At 41.2% G+C, this 16883-nt stretch overlaps 1 protein-coding gene across 10 annotated transcripts in view; it reads left to right on the top strand.

Moving 5' to 3' along the window:
- LOC121578273 (forkhead box protein P1-B) overlaps positions 1-16883 on the top strand; it is a 210146-nt gene that overhangs the window by 100187 nt on the left and 93076 nt on the right. The window contains exon 1 of one of the 10 annotated variants that reach the window (XM_045223876.1): positions 11061-11329. The exons of the other annotated variants lie outside the window; for them this stretch is intronic. The gene's annotated coding sequence lies outside the window, so the exon portion shown is untranslated. Of the gene's footprint in view, positions 1-11060; positions 11330-16883 lie in introns of those variants that run through there. 10 annotated transcript variants of the gene reach the window in all.

The following is a 16883-nucleotide window of genomic DNA, read 5'->3' as shown; positions in this document are numbered from 1 at the left end:
GATTTGTACAGTTTAACACTAGAGTAACTTGGCCCTTGCTAAGGTAGCAGTGGGCTACCATGAATGGATTGAGGATGTGGCCATGCCTTCTGTTTAACCTTGAGAAGATAGAGCGATAACTAGAACCATGACATGGAGTGAAAGGAGAGGAGAACAAGTGACCACTGAAACAGAAAGTAGTATGGGTGTTATATTACATTAAAATAGCTCTACATGCTGTTCAGATTATTGAGAAATGGAACCCTCTGACCCAAACATATCAAATAATATCATTTTTATTTTATTCAACTGCAAGTTCGCCAAACTGCTCTAATTCACGTCATACATCGTTGCCAATTAGGTTTTCCTCTTGTTCCCCTTGTTGGATCGTCAAATAAATTAGAATGTTAAAATATTTAAAATGTTGAATTAAAATCAGACAGTTAAAAGATGCACACGGAGCAGAACACTTTTTTGAGAGGGAGTGGAAAGCTTTTTCATTTAAAATGGGAGTTTATTTAATGCAATCCAACAAGAAAGGCATTTTTAAACATATTTACTAGGCTTTTGCACTGGTTTCAGTTTTGGCTCCTACATTGTTTTCATAGACAAAGTCTCCCTGGCCTAGGAGAAAAAGTACAGGGCCATACAGAGCCCTGAAAACAGGACTGACAAACACCATTAGCTGAAAAATTTCCATCTCATTGCAACTATGTTATTGTTTACTTTACCATACACGTCCTAATATGGTTACCTCCCTGTTAAAGCAGCCCAGCACAGAGCCGAGGGGCCCTCGCAGGGAGACACTTTTAACTGCCACTTAGACAATAAGAAACAAATGTCACAGCTCGGCAAAAAGGCCCAGCTTTCACAGCCTTACAATACTCAACCTTCCATGGTGTTTGGCTCAGGCTGCTGTGTGATATTTATCCACTCTCCCCTGTTACCTGTTGCTGTGCCCTCTCACTATATCCCCGCCAGCCCGCCTCCCCTACTCTCTCTTGTGCTTGCTATCTCATTTGCTCTCTCTTGCTCTCTCTTGCTCTCTCTTGCTCTCTCTCTCTCTCTCTCTCTCTCTCTCTCTCTCTCTCTCTCTCTCTCTCTCTCTCTCTCTCTCTCTCTCTCTCTCTCTCTCTCTCTCTCTCTCTCCATGTCTCTCTCTCTCCATGTCTCTCTCTCTCTCTCTCTCTCCATGTCTCTCTCTCTCTATGTCTCTCTATGTCTCTCTCTATCTTTCTATCCATCTCTGTCCCTGTCTCTGTGTTAGCTGTTTGGAGCTTGACTGATCTGTCTCTGTTTGCCTTGTTTAGTTATTTATCAGGGGGGATAAGATTGATGTGTTTAGAGTGGCTGTTGTCTCTGCCGCAAAGCAGAGCAGAGGCCAGTTCAGCTGCAGGTCATGCCCTGCCCAAGCCCCGGCCCCTCTCTGATCTGCTCCCTCAGCCAGGGTGTTTGAACTGGAGGCAGCATCTTACTGACACCAGAGGCCTTCTTATTATCCACTCTGATGAGATCACCTCAGTCCACATATGGTTTGAGTCCTGAGGTACAACAACAAATCTTTATTCTTGTTTAGAGTATTTTTCTTGTCTTTAGACTGAAGATAGATAGTCTTGGCTGTGAGCTGTGTTGAATGTGTTGAACTGTCAATGGTTCTGTCACAATAGGCTTTGACTGATACCTGTCGCTCAGCTCCCCTAGAGGACATTGAGAATCCTTTCATTCATTCTACATGTAACTTCACTCTACTCAGTCTTCCCATACATGTACCCTGAAGGTAGTATTACTGTATTCCATTGGTGGATTAGGAGGTAGGTTAAACTAGCCTATGTTTTCAGATGCATGGCTTTCTTTTCCCTGGTTGGTTAAAGATGTTGGCAGCCTCACCTCAATCCTAAAATCCTCACGTTTATGATATTTGCCCAGCATGATCTGTGCCCATGGATGAATGGGAAGATGGGACATGTGGAATGTTGAAGGTCAGTGTCCATGATTTACACAGGGATAGAGCGTAAGAATCCTTGGGAAAATACTTGGGCCGGGATCAAACAGATGTTATGTGATATATTCTTAACATTGACCTTTAAATGCATTTCTCTCTTTTTAGTAGCTTGTTCCATATGTTTAGGAAGACCAAAGTGGAGTGGGCCTTTAAAATGAATTTCATTCAAATGAGAAGTGATTAAAACATTTGTTTTATTGTCTATACATTTTGGGGGTTGTAAGTGGCAAGTTACATGTTTCAGAATCATTATATAACTTGTTTGAAAGTTTCTACGTCTGCACATGTGTTTAAACACAGTTTTCTAAATGAAATGAAACAATGTTATTTCATGATATAAACCATAATCACCTGGTCTCAATTATTAAGGTAGTGGGTTGTAAAGTGGGTTACCATCAATGTCTGTCCTGTTCCTACCTCCATTATTTTCTACCTCACAGCATGTGAATATGTTTGATAGTTCAGTGTTGATAATTAGTGAGTGATTGGTCCAATGTAGTGATCAGTGAGAGATCAGAGCAGTATGGAGAGCCTTGGTATAGAATGTGTAATACCCAGTGAATAGGTCATTATCAATAAAACGTCACAATACAGAGCGTTCAATTTGGCTGCTGGAGGGGAAAGGAGACCCATTGACAACTATGTGCCGTTTTCAAGGGATTGTTAAATAAATGTACAACTATTTGGTTTCAACCTCTTGAAGAGCATAGTCAGAACTACACATTTCAGATAATTCCACATTTAGCTCTATCATCAGAGTTATACAGCAAATAACTGCTTGCGTTTCATGATCAGTAAACATCAATTGATCATGTATTTTCAGATATGTGAGGGTAGGTGGCCTATCCATTTGTGGCCTATCCATTTGGCATGTCACTAGCTTGCTAGCTAAGCAAACAACATTTGTCATTTGGCTTACTTCATCAGAGATTAGGCTTTTGGAAAGATCTTGACATCGGCAAGGCCTCATCCTGGTAAAGTAGTCAGTCAGACTGCTGTCATCACCACTATAGATGGCAAGCAAATATAGCGATCTAGTTTATCCCCTGAAAGTTAGCTTGTATCTAGCTATATTGACATGATCTGTTATTAGCTAGCTAGCCAATTTGATGTGGTCCATTAATCAATGTAGCCTATTATGTCTGTCAGCAGCAATCGTGATTAAACACTCTTAAAAACAATGTTGAAAAGGGGATAATGTTGGCTAACTTCGCTAGGTAAGCCTACGTTGGTTGGAGAAAAAAGTACATTAGGTCTACTTACCACTGTTTAGCCAACTGTACAAAGTTTGCAAAGTAAACATTATCAGCTAACAGTAGGCTACATCAGCAAATGCGCCCTTCTGCTGCTTGAAAGGCAAAACCCACAAAAGATGGGAAATTAATCATAAATAAATAAATAAATCATAAATAAACCAATTATACTTGTCAGGTATAGTTCACTTTTATTTTATATCACTCAAATATCCAATTAATAGTGGCCAATATTCAGAGATATCGTGAGGCTACCCTCACTTATCTGAAATGACATGATCAGTTGATGTTTTCTGATCATGAAAAGCATGCAGTTACTTGCTGTATAACTCTGATGATAGAGCTAAATGTGTGCAATTGTTTTGCATGGAATAATCTGACATTTGTAGTTCTGACTATGCTCTTCAAGAGGTGATGCTATTACAACCAAATAGTTAACATTTATTTAACAATCGCTTCAAAACGGCAAGCAGTTGTCAATGGTTTTAGCGGAGCTGAAGGTCTCCTTGCCCTCCAGCAGGCAAATCGAATGTCATAAAATGGGTTTTCCCTGTTAGGTAGTTATTTATTATGAATTATTACACATCTAGTTAAAATGTACTTACTTGTTGATTTTTTAAGTTTTCTACTTCACAATATTTTTCAAAATGTCTATGTTTATAAAACATTTGTATTTATTGTTTTTTTTAAACATTTGGTGTGGGAAAATAAAGCCTGCCCTATCTGATCTTAATGAACTTTGTGAGGAGGTTGTTTGCTGACTTCAAGGTCAGTTTCTGAGAATGGCAGCACGTTTTGTTGTAAACATATTTACAGCCAAAGATGTGTAAACATTGTATACAGGTGGAGAGGCAATACTGGTAGAATTTTTAGTAATGACCTTTTCCCCCTTGATACGTGCTAAAAGGCAGCATGTGTATGTGTGTTAACTTATGTGTGTGTTAAAGTGAGTGCACCAGCAAAAAATGTAGTCCCACAAAGCGTGCCTGCTCTCAATATGAAGCTGTGATTAGAGAGACAGAGAAAGCTGAGGAATAGTTGGGGTATTAAATGTGAATTAATGGAATGTTGCTCAGGCACATCTTTGGGTGTAGTGTAGTGTTGGAAAATAAAATGTATGTTGCCGGCTACTGGCCGTGAAGGTGCATTTGGACTTAGTATCCTTTCATTAGAAGTGCGATATTAGCATTTCATAGGGCTTTACACTGGGCGAGGGAACGGCCGGCCAGGCCGCCGAGCCTTCATTAGCCAGCCTCTCTGCATGTGATGAGCGGCGTCATTAGCTGATGGAGTGGATTTGCCCTAGCTCTACCTTGAAAGGCACATCATTTACATACTTTCAAGGAATAAGGCCTTTAATGGATTCCTCAATGAATAAAATAAAATGCCACTTCTTTACATTTTAAAGAGTCAGTTTCTGATAGTGTACATCACTAGCCAGCTACCTCTTTTGTTGGATGGATGGAGAAAGGCAAAAGGGGACAAAAGAGGGAAGAAATGCTGGAAAAGAGAGCTGAGATTGACTTATGTTTGAAACTTAAGGCATCGGAATTCACTTTGTGAGTCGTGTAGTGTGTCATAAATTCTGAATTAAATCAATAATGTGGGGACGTGAAAGTATAAAAGCTTTGGATCAACCATGAGAAATATGACATGCAGACTGACTTTTGCCTCCAGACATGGGCACATAAATAAGGTGTGCATGACTTGCAAGATGCCTGAGGAAGTGGTAGGCATCACTCAGTGGGGGCTGGGCTGGGGGATTGAGGTGTTAATATCACCATGTTTATCAGAGGGAAAGCAGGAAAGGCAATGGTTAAACTTGTGTGTGTGTGTGTGTGTGTGTGTGTGTGCGTGCGCGCGTGTGTGTGTGTGTGTGTGACTGACACACAGTGATAGTGAAGGTGTTTTTTGAAAATGTAAGTGTTTTCGCTAAGCCCTCAGCCGCAGCCCATTCTCTGAATCAGCCGTGGAGTGATTAGTATTTTATTGATGAGCTCCTGAAGTGGCAAGTGTTGAAAATTGCATCTTTGATCACACAGGGTTTGGGAAATGTAACCTGAGTGTGGAGCCAACCAGGTAAGACCTCCCAGCGGTACCCCTCCATCACTCCCACCCGCCCCTGCACTCCCTGCCTGACACAGACCTGTCGCCTGGGAAGGATCTTCCTCCTCTTCTCCAAAACACATATTTGTTTTCATTGAGAGTCTACACGGTGATTACAGCTGTTCATTAACAAAATTGGGTATTTGTTTTAAACTTTAACCAATCACTTTGATATGCTAATTACGGTGTAATTTCATTTGAGCCCCATAATGATGATGCTGTTATTAAGGACATAAATGATGCAGTTAAGCTGAGAGTAATCTCATTTGCATACTGTTCATGCCAGTAAATTAAACCCTTTCCTGCACTGCTTCAGGTTTAATTTTCCACTCCTTTTCACACAGCAGCAGCAGCATCTCTCAGCCCTGTGCCTAGTAGCAAGACAGCCTGTTTGATGTGGAGAGAGAGACGCTTCCTCAGAATAAATATAGTCACAAAATGTAACACATAACATAACTCATTACTGTGTGTCTTTAAGAAGTTGAGATTAATAAGAAGAGGTACTTTTTACTCTTTATAGTCATACACACATTTATTTGTGCCCCTTATGCCCCATGTTCATGTTTTTAGCATGTTTCATCCCCCACCTGAAAAACATTACAAGCATTGCAAACTGTAAAGCTATAAAGATGTCCCGAGAATCATCTGAGCCTCATCTACAGTCATATTGGTTGGCTTTCCAGTTACAGGTTGATCATACAGTAGATCTCTTCAAAGGATTGATTGTATTTTGATATTCTTCCTTTGAAAGAAGATGAATGAGAAGATGACTGTATGTACATGTTTTTTTTTTTCAAACGGCCCTTTACCTTCATCATTAGATAATGGTATAATGCATTCATTTCAAATGGTGGCAAGTGTATGCATACATACATGTTGTTCATGTACATAAAAGCGGGACATACAAACTTTTTCCCTGGAGGGAAAATACCTGGAAACTACCTTATTATTCTTAAAGGTATCAATGGAGAGAGTTCACAGAATCACAACATAGCTAATTGTTGATAGCGGTTCGGTATCTTCATTAGAGAAGCAGCAGCTCATGGTCTCTCATTGTGGACTGTTTGCTCTGAGAGGGTAAACATGTTTGTCACACAGAGGTGTATTTATGCTGATCAAACAGTTCAGCCAGGGAATTGTCAATCCTAAGGTCTTTTGGCTCCTTTCAGAGATGAACGCCCATGCTGCACAACCTCCCTTACGTTTAGAAAACATCCCCTTTCCTTTTGTCTTTCCCTGAAAGCATCACGTCCAGCTCCAACACAGCAGCTCCTTTGTATTTTGAAGGCAAGGGGGGAAACATATTTTATGGAGTTAACACTGACAATACAATTGCCCTTCAGCAAGAATGCTTTTCCGTTTTGTACCATAAAGAATATTATTTTTCTGCAAGCCAATTTTCTCTGTTAGTTTCTAATTGACTACATAAATCTCTGCCGTTGAGGGTGAGGAATGTTGCGGTGTCACAGAGTGTAATCTTCACCCTTATTTACCAATTCATTAAGATTCATTGATGCAGGATCGGTGAGAGGAAATGACAACATAAATCAGACCTCCAACATAATGACCCTAATCAGTTGGGAATTGCAGAAAATGTCATCATGAACTATGTCCTTGTATTAGTGCCACTGTACATTGTCATTGCACTGCTTTATGAGTGGGACGCATCCTCCTGACATCGGCTGTATTTAACGAAAAATAGTTGTTAAAACCTGATTCCATTAAAGCGCTGAGATTCATACAAGGTCTTTCAGTATTTAGCCCGGCGCCCTTTACCTTCAATTTAACTGCTTAATGGAAGGCACGTACCCCTCCTTTTTAACCCTCCGGGTCCTCTCTGAAAAGCTAGGGCTTTTAAAATAATGACACAACCCAGTAACCACTGTAACGTCTAGGAGACACAGCACCTGAGGAGGCAGTGGGAGGGGTCAGGGGTCTGTCCACTCCCATGCCAGAAGCAATGAATGGGGTGCCAACATGTATTTGGTCCTTTGTCCTGGTTGGTTAATGGCCACCCATCCAATCAGATGAAAGAAGCAATTAACGAATGTGCTTGCGTGGATGTTGTTTAGTTAATGTCACGATAACACTGCTTTTTCTGCATTTTTCCACACAATTGCATTGATTTGAACTTGAATAGAATGACGTCCTCATCTCATAGAATTTAGCAGCAGCATCTTGGCTCATTGGAGGCCGTTGAGATTCATTATTTGTAATATGTTCTCTTTCTGTCTGCAGACCTGTGGTTAGCACTCTGGGCCTAAATGATCGCTCTGCTGCAATTAAACTTGTCCAACACATTACTTTCTGTATAATCCTCCAACTCAAGCACTTTCAGAATGGAATTGTATTGATTGTTTTATATGTGTTGATTAGAATACCTCACAAATGTTGGGCAATAGTTAAATATTAAGTTTTCTCTCATCACACAAGATAACTATTGAAGCGAAATGCCCATTGCATTTCATTGTCATTATTTGTGTATAAAGGTTAATGATTGTGGCTGGCAATCAAAAGCTGAACTTTATCTCTGTGTAACTAACTCCAAACAAAGGAACTGGGAGATAAGCACCTGTAGTGAACTGTACTCAGCAGTGACACATTTTACACCGTTTGAATATTGAACACAGCTCAGTGTATGTGGTAAGACTAATGTAGCAGGGGTGAGACTGAACTCTTGTATTTACTGCTGTTGATGATAGCGATGCTATTGAATAGTGGGGTAATAGACAGTGTCAGTACCCAACGTTGCCAGAAACCTTTTCAACAATGATATAACTGTAGAAAGATGCAAAGATTCAGAGTTGTCAATGCACACCAGCAAGTGGGTAAGTCGTCGTCTTCGTCCCCCAAGACAGTGTTTCTAATAATATGGCCCTCATATGGTTTAGGAACAGAGCATTAATTAGATAAGTTCATAGGCTAACCTTCCTTTCCCTAGGAAAATGCATCTGACACATTTCCTCCTCGCAAGTCCACATTTCCACCGCCTTGGGAATGGGCCTTGCATGAATTCTAGTAAAAATGATTAAAAATATGACACACTTTAAGTAATGTTAAAACAATAAGCGCTTTTACAGGTCCCATAGGATGCGGAGAGATTGAAGTCTGTTTTTCTTTCGGAGTGTGTGTTTGACAGGTCTAATTGGTAAGATGAGCTTGAGGGCAGCAAGGCCTGCTTTTCCCACGCATCGGGTCTGGTCAGAAAAGAGGTCCACGTCTCTCGATGTCTGTCCTCTCGCTGTAGTGTTAATCGGTGTGAGCCACATGTGAGTGAGATTATCAAAGTCAAATGAAGGAGAGTCATTGAGGAATGTGTGGTAAACCACTCCTAAAAGCAGCTACAGCTTCACATCATACCATTACTTTTCCATTCATGTACTACTGTTTTTAAACTCATTAGACTTTTCTGTTTACTTAGTCTCAATCGGCCATTGTGTAGTAAAAATACCGTGCCCTGCCTTACTTTTGCACATTCCGTCATTATCTCTGCTCAGCAGGCCTGTACGTTAGGTGTATATGGGACGGCTTCATGCCAAGGAGACAAACTGTTTGGTGTATTTTCTGAAATTATGTATCTACTTAGCCTCCCTACTGGAGAGTCTGCCTTCTGCTCACATCCTTATTGTTCATTTATCTGAGCTTGTAGCGTGATAATAGGTTCATATTCATATGAATCATCATCCTCAGCATCAGTGGATATCTAGCCCTTTTCTCTGTATATAGTGTAGTAATACATTTGAATCTGAATTTTACGCTTGAGGATCCCATTATATTCTTCACAATGTGTCATAAATATGTGTTTGGGCTCTTCCCTTTGCCCTCACTATATGGGGGTAAATGGGGTTGGGGCATAACTAAAATGAGTGTGAGGGTTGTTTGGGAGGTGAGAGGAGACAGGAAACTAAACACTCAGGGGTAGCTAGGCCTCACTGACTGGATTCACATCAGCAGATGGCAACTTGTATGCATGAAAAATTCATGCACAAGGTGACGTGCAGATTGAAATTGCACACACCAATTCCTCTTTCGTGCTTGTTGTAATCTTTACCTGTTTCTGAATAGTGTATTATTTGCTCTAACGTGAATGGAGAAACACAGATCGCACACTGTGTGTGTTTGACTCAAAGTCAAACCAATATTATTTGTAAAGAAATATAAATAGATTCAATATTCATTGTATAAACACAGTATTCATTCCAGTATTATATGGGTAAATTATGGGGCACCTGCAGTTAAATTATTTCTCTGTTTGTCGGATGAAAACAACATTGCTTGTTTTTCCGTCGACCTGTCCTGATGTTATTGAGAACAGCTTCTGGGGCCCTCAGACATCCTTTGTTGTTTCCAAACCCTAGTTACTGAATAATTGAAGCAGGTAAATGTTTAACATGTTTTACAAGTTCCTTGCTGTGGTGTCGTTGAAGACACTCTGTGTTGGGTCTGTAGTAAAAGTGTCTCTACTGCCGTGTTTTCCCTCAATCCTGATGCCTCGATCAGACCGACAGCTTCATTGAGCTGCAACCTGGTCTCAGAGCATTTCATATTATTCTGTAAATAAATCTGTAAATTGTATTATATGTTACGAATTTGCAAAACGTACAATATGTAAAGAAATTGCTAAACGTATGATATGTTACGAATTCTAGCTAGGTGCTAACGTTAGCTAGGGTTAAGGTTAAGGTTTACGTTTAGGAGTTAGGTTAAAGGGTTAAGGGGAAGGGTTAGCTAACATGCTAAGTAGGTGCAAAGTAGCTCTTTGAAAAGTTACTAACTAGCTAAAATGCTAAAGTTGTCCGTGAGGAGATTCGAACTCGCAACCTTTGGGTTACTAGACGTTTGTGTTATACGCTACTTTTGTTTCGTTATACGCTACTTACCAAAAATAACATATCATACTAATTTGAGTGTCACGGATTTAAGTTTACGTCTAGTCTATGAGACCAGGCTGTGCACCAATAATGCCTAATACATTCTGCAGTCAAAAGTTTTTCATTATGTAATCCAACATTTGTACTGGATATGTGTGCAACAAAAGTTCAACATTCACCCATTGTTACTATTTCTATCAAGTCTACGCATACAATTGGATGCATACGTTGGATTTATCCAACATATGCACTACACAGAATGCACTGCAAGGCAAACGCAGCGTTCCATTTGAAATGAATGTTCTTCTGGTGTACCAAAACGCAATGACACTGTCGGTCTGATCGAGGCGTGAGGGGGCCCTCTTCACCAGCCCACCACATCCTCCTCACCTCCGTCCACCCCCTCCTCGTTCACATTCATGGTGGCCGCCAGGCCAGCAGCTGTAACACACCACCTTAATGCTTCTTCAAATGTCAGGAGAATGACTGTTTGTTTGTCTTGAGTTTTCCCCAGCCATTTATTCTAGCTGGCTCTGCATTTGCATCGACCTTGATTCTCTAAGCCTGGCCCCTTTCTCCTCCCAGAGCCTGTTTACATTAGGCCTGCCCTGAGTGTCACCTATGAAATCTGTTGATCATTCCACCTGGTTAATGTTAAATTGGTCCTGCAAAGAGATGTTTGTTCATAAACACAAACCCCCGCTCCCCCTGTTTACTGTAGCCATGGCAGCAATCAGTTATTAAACAAATAGCCGCTTTGTTTGCTGGTGTGAGTGGTTGGTTATCCCCTACAAGGTCTGGAAGGAACTTTTAAAAAGCTTCTGTGTCTCTGTGAAAAAGGGGTGGAGGGATAGAGGGGAAGCCCTGTTCCTACAATGTTTTAACAGTCGTCTTGAGATATGCTTTTCTTATCTGTGACTTTTGGTTGAAGTGGCTGGTGAGATTAGAGGCTTGTTTGGTCTCAATGTAAGGTCTCTGTTGGCGGAATGTCATCGTTGCCGTCGGTTTTCCTTCTCGGAGAAGAGAAGGGCAAGGGATTCTTCGCTGAGTGTATTGTGGCAGCCACTTCTGAGTGACGCGCGTGGTTCTGGATTACGGAGGCCTAGGCTACGTTTAAGGTAAAGACATGGGAGAAGAGGGATGGAGGGAGGGCTGCTTGCTCTGCTATGACTGTGGGAAGGTTCAGGGCCCAGTTCAATTCAGACTGTCTGTTCTGTTCTGTTCTGCTCAGGCCAGTAGAGGGGTTATTTTCTTTAAATGTTTTTTTGGGGTACTATGAGAGGACTGATCGTGGATCATTGAACACATGTTCATTAAACTATTTGTAAACAAGGTTATCAGCACTGGATTTTTTTTTGTTATTCTCATGTTTGTCTTCAGACTTATCTTCAGAACAGTGAGACAAAATAAAACTGAACACAAAACTCTCCAAACCTTGAAAACCCACTCAGGGGAAGCATTATGGTGTCGTGCCACCTTGGTACAAGCTGTTTGTGTTGTCTAGTCTAGCAACCGAGCCTAACCTAAACAGGCAGCATCAAAATGCACCTCTCCCTTTGTCTTCTCCTTTGTCTGCGTCTTTATCTCTTTTCCAAGAATGTTGTGCTTTTGTTGTGTGCTTGTGTAAACAGGGGCTATGGGAGATCTATGCAAGCCGGAGCAGGTGGCCATGGAGGGTTTTCTGTCATGAGCATTAAAGAAAAACAGAACATGGGGAAAGGTCACGGCACAGCTGCGCAGGCCGACCCTACCTTGGATTGTTGACTGAATCTAGCTCTTGAATTCCAGGCTGCCATGGCGAGGGAAAGGCGATAGAGTTAGATTGAGGCTCGGCGTGGAGCAGTGAGTGGATACGATACGAGACTGACAGGCTTGATTAGCCCTTGGCGCTGTGCCATGCTCTGAACCTGTCTGGTCAGGTGGGAGTTGCATGTGACTGTGTTTTTAATGTACTCCTCATATTAGAGGAACAAAAACAAAACATCAACAAACAGAAACTCTGACCTTTTTTGTGATCCACTGTTTGTTCCAAACACTTGTTGTGTTTTGCAACCAGACATCCCCCCACCACCCCCCTCCAGAAGAACAGACATCTGTTTTGTGGTCCGCCGTTTGCCTCGTTCTAATCTACTGGAATATCCATTATTTAGACTTTTTGTTTTTGTTGTTTTTCTTTTATATTTAGGACTGACAAGCAGGCCTGTTTCTCATGAACTGCCCCCTCATTTCTCTGTGTTTGTTTTTGTGTGCTTGCATAAATAGTACCTTTAGCGAGACACTTGACCCATAATAACCCCTGAATATGCATCATTGTATAAATGGATGAAGTAAAATAGCAAGCTATTTGAGTCGTCATCACAGATAGGACCGTTCCCTGAGCAAACAAAAAATAAATAAATGGATAAATAAACTAGGGGCCCTGTCACGTGGTAAACTAGTTGCCTGTTTCTGCTAGTCTACATGAAGCTGCTGTGCATCTGCCTCAGTGCTGCTCAGATTAACATTGTTATCACCAGACAACTCTCCAGTAAGTCTCTTTCCTATCTAGTTGATATTTATGATGGATAATGCACTTTTTCCATTTTCATTTGTATTATTTTTTTTTGCTTGCAGTATTGCAGCTTTGAATTATTTTGCGGTAATATTAATGAGAAAGTAGATTTATGGGTTTCATTTGTTTGTCAATTCGAAAATTAATTGGGTGTTAATTTTAGCCGCCCCTCATCAGTGCCGGTTCCAAGCATGCGCGCATTACTTTGCATTCATTGTAGCCTTCCCCTCCTTTATTGTGGGTCACTAGTTTTGCATACATTATAATAGCCCCACGGCTCATTCTCTTGATTACTTTTGGAGATGCCATGCATTCGGAAATGTACGCCTTTCCGTTATAATTATGAAAATTTTGCATGGAATGACAGTGCATGCATAATAGCCATTACTTTCCGCCTTTTATGTAGCTTTGGAGAGAAAAAAACCACAGACTCAGTCAATTTTTTTATATGTGTGGAAAAACATATTTTATTTGAAAAATAAGTGGGGGTGAATAACGTCAGCATGTGGTTTATTTCAAATCACATTTCATTTGGCCTGAGAATGTGTGTTTCTAATTGGTGTCTCAGAAGGAAAGGGAGTTTGTATGAGCTGAGCTGAGCAGCCAGGCCCTGCAGATGTAGTTGTGGCCAGCTCCCTCCCATCCCACAGTATTCCTCTTGCTCGCTCCTTGTTTAGAAAATCCCATTATGGAGTGAGGCTGTGCCAGACTGAAGGGGTGAGCCGGGTCAACATCTGTCTGGAGAGAGAGTGGGCCGAGCTGGAGGCTTGAGGACCCAGCCCAGAGCCCAGAGCCCAGAGCGGCCAATCCAGAGAACACAGCCCATAGCCTAGGCCCAAACTGCAGAGAGAGAGAGAGGCAGGGGCTCAGAATGAGATGAGTGGGTGGTGTGACATGACAAATGAACCCATGCAGAGGACAGTGTCTGATGATGAGTCACTGGGATGTTCTGCCAGCAAGAAGAGCAGAGATATGTTCTTCCTTTGTAAAGAATATAATTATAGTGTACTATGGTGTTGATTATTATAGTGGTAGCTACTGATTTTTTTTTTTTTCATTTATTGTTATAAATGCTTACTATTTTATTGTGATCTTGCTTATTTTTTTACTCATAATAAATGTGGACATTTGATGTCTCTCAGACAGGGTGAGAGTGTGTCCCCATGGTGGCTCCTCTGCCTTCGGTCTGCTGTGCCTTGTTTAGATGGGGATCTCAGGAGACTCAGCCCCTCAGTTGAGCACACATTAACACGTACTGGCCTCCCTATTACACGCCTTAAATGCAACATTATAAATCTGCATTTATTCCCATTTTCAACTCCTTTCAAGATGAGGCCCAGTGTTTTAAGGGCATTTATTCTACTTCATATAAATAATTAATCAGCCAAGTTAATTTACTTCTGCCTGACTTGGTCAGCTTCATTAACTGCTCTGGAATTGGGTGACTAGACGTGTCGCCCGCCGCCGCACCAGTGAGGCTTGTGACCAACACAAAAGATGTAAATCTCACCACTGATTTCAGGAATACAGCCCCAGATAAGCATCAGCGTTGTTCGGTTCATACTCATCCCAGGAGAGAGGGGAGGGAGTGGGGGTATGAGCTGGGGGCTGAAGGATGAGGGGATGTCTGTCTGGGTTTTGTATCACCAAAATAAGAAACAGTACGGACTTGAAAAATATAAAATTATGTGTCCAGAATTTTCATGTAAGAAGTAGGGCTGAATAACTGATTATTAATGGCACTTGCGACAGCAAACGTCCCACTTGAAATCTTCGTCATACTTCTTCTTATTATTATTTTGAACACTACTCCTGCTACACCGTTTAAGCTAGAAATGCAGTTCAAACTTTAAAACGTGTATACCGTTCTGGATTAAGTTGCTTGTATACAACTTTTTGATATCTTTTATAGTTTTTAAACTATTACGCTTGTTGTCCTTCTTTTTGTCCTCATCCACTTTCATGGGATTTCCTCAGCATTCTAAAGGGCTCATTGTGACATGACTCCCAACATTATATTCTATTCACTAAAAACAATGTAACTTTTGACAGATCAGCTACTTTGACCACTCTCCCAACAAATTAGACATCTTAGAAATATTCCTCTACTTCTCTGCTATTCAAATCTGAAATCATAACAATAATATATTCTACCGATCAAACAATACAGCTGTTTTACAAACCACGTCAACTACATTTCCTCTAACTTGTTATAAACAACTGAAGTTTTGACCACTTTCCAACAAGTTAGGGAAAAAGTTGATGCGTATGAAATCTTCCTCTACTTCTCTGCTATTCAAATCGGAAATTGGAACATCAATATATTCTACCAATCTAATGATACAGCTGTTTTAGTAACCGCATTAACAAAGAATTATGTTTTAGTTTTTTTTTTTTTTTTTTTTTTTAACACTTGAAAGGGTATAACATCTTGGTCTACTTCCTGCTGTTTAAGTCTGGAGTCAGAACAGAATTTACAACAAACGTTACAGCTGTTTGTCGGAGTTTAAAGTGATGTAAAGTAGCTAGCTAACGTCAGCTAACAGCTCTCTTGTCTCGTCATTGAGCAGCCCAAATGGATCCGTTTCAATGGATACTCACACATGCAGAGGAGCGCATGGGGCAGCACAGGGAGCGAGGGACAGACAGAGAATGTCGCCGGCATGGATAGGGCTCACACTAAAATGAAATGCCCGTGCAGGACTCTAGATAGAATGTAACATTGGTTGCATGTGGCATTTGTCTGTTGGCCCATGGCTTCGGGATACAAGTGTGAATCCTTAGCCCAGGGCTAAAGCTTAGCCCAGGGTTAACAAATGCTTGTGTGGACATGGGATAAGCTAGCTCAGGGCCAGTCCTAAGCTGTTGTGCAATGAGCAATGAGCAACATGGACATATGCAGCATACAGTGCCTTGCAAAAGTATTCATCCCCCTTGTCGTTTTTTCCTATTTTGTTGCATTACACCCTGTAATTTAAATGGATTTTTATTTGGATTTCATGTAATGGACATACACAAAATAGTCAAAATTGGTGAAGTGAAATGAAAAAAATTAATTGTTTCAAAAAATTATAAAAAAGAAATAACGGAAAAGTGGTGTGTGCATATGTATTCACCCCCTTTGCTATGAAGCACCTAAATAAGATCTGGTGCAACCAATTACCTTCAGAAGTCACATAATTAGTTAAATAAAGTCCACATGTGTGCAATCTAAGTGTCACATGATCTCAGTATATATACACCTGTTCTGAAAGGCCCCAGAGTCTGCAACACCACCAAGCAAGGGGCACCACCAAGCAAGCGGCACCATGAAGACCAAGGAGCTCTCCAAACAGGTCAGGGACAAAGTTGTGGAGAAGTACAGATCAGGGTTGAGTTATAAAAAAATATCCGAAACTTTGAACATCCCACGGAGCACCATTAAATCCATTATTAAAACATGGAAAGAATATGGCACCAGAACAAACCTGCCAAGAGAGGGCCACCCACCAAAACTCATGGACCAGGCAACGAGGGCATTAATCAGAGAGGCAACAGAGACCAAAGATAACCCTGAAGGAGCTGCAAAGCTCCACAGCGGAGATTGGAGTATCTGTCCATAGGACCACTTTAAGCCGTACACTCCACAGAGCTGGGCTTTACAGAAGAGTGGCCAGAAAAAAGCCATTGCTTAAAGAAAGAAATTAGCAAACACGTTTGGTGTTCGCCAAAAGGCATGTGGGAGACTCCCCAAACATATGGAAGAAGGTACTCTGGTCAGATGAGACTAAAATTGAGCTTTTTGGCCATCAAGGAAAACACTATGTCTGGTGCAAACCCAACACCTCTCATCACCCCGAGAACGCAGCATCATGCTGTGGGGATGTTTTTCATCAGCAGGGACTGGGAAACTGGTCATAATTGAAGGAATGATGGATGGCGCTAAATACAGGGAAATTATTGAGGGAAACCTCTTTCAGTCTTCCAGAGATTTGAGACTGGGACGGAGGTTCACCTTCCAGCTGGACAATGACCCTAAGCATACTGCTAAAGCAACACTTGACTGGTTTAACGGGAAACATCCAACTTGAACGAGCTGGAGCAGTTTTGCCTTGAAGAATGAGCAAAAATCCCTGTGGCTA

This window comes from Coregonus clupeaformis, chromosome 12, assembly GCF_020615455.1.
Source record: "Coregonus clupeaformis isolate EN_2021a chromosome 12, ASM2061545v1, whole genome shotgun sequence".
NCBI classification, from domain to species: Eukaryota; Metazoa; Chordata; class Actinopteri; order Salmoniformes; family Salmonidae; genus Coregonus; species Coregonus clupeaformis.
This window is presented reverse-complemented; position numbering and strand designations above follow the sequence as displayed.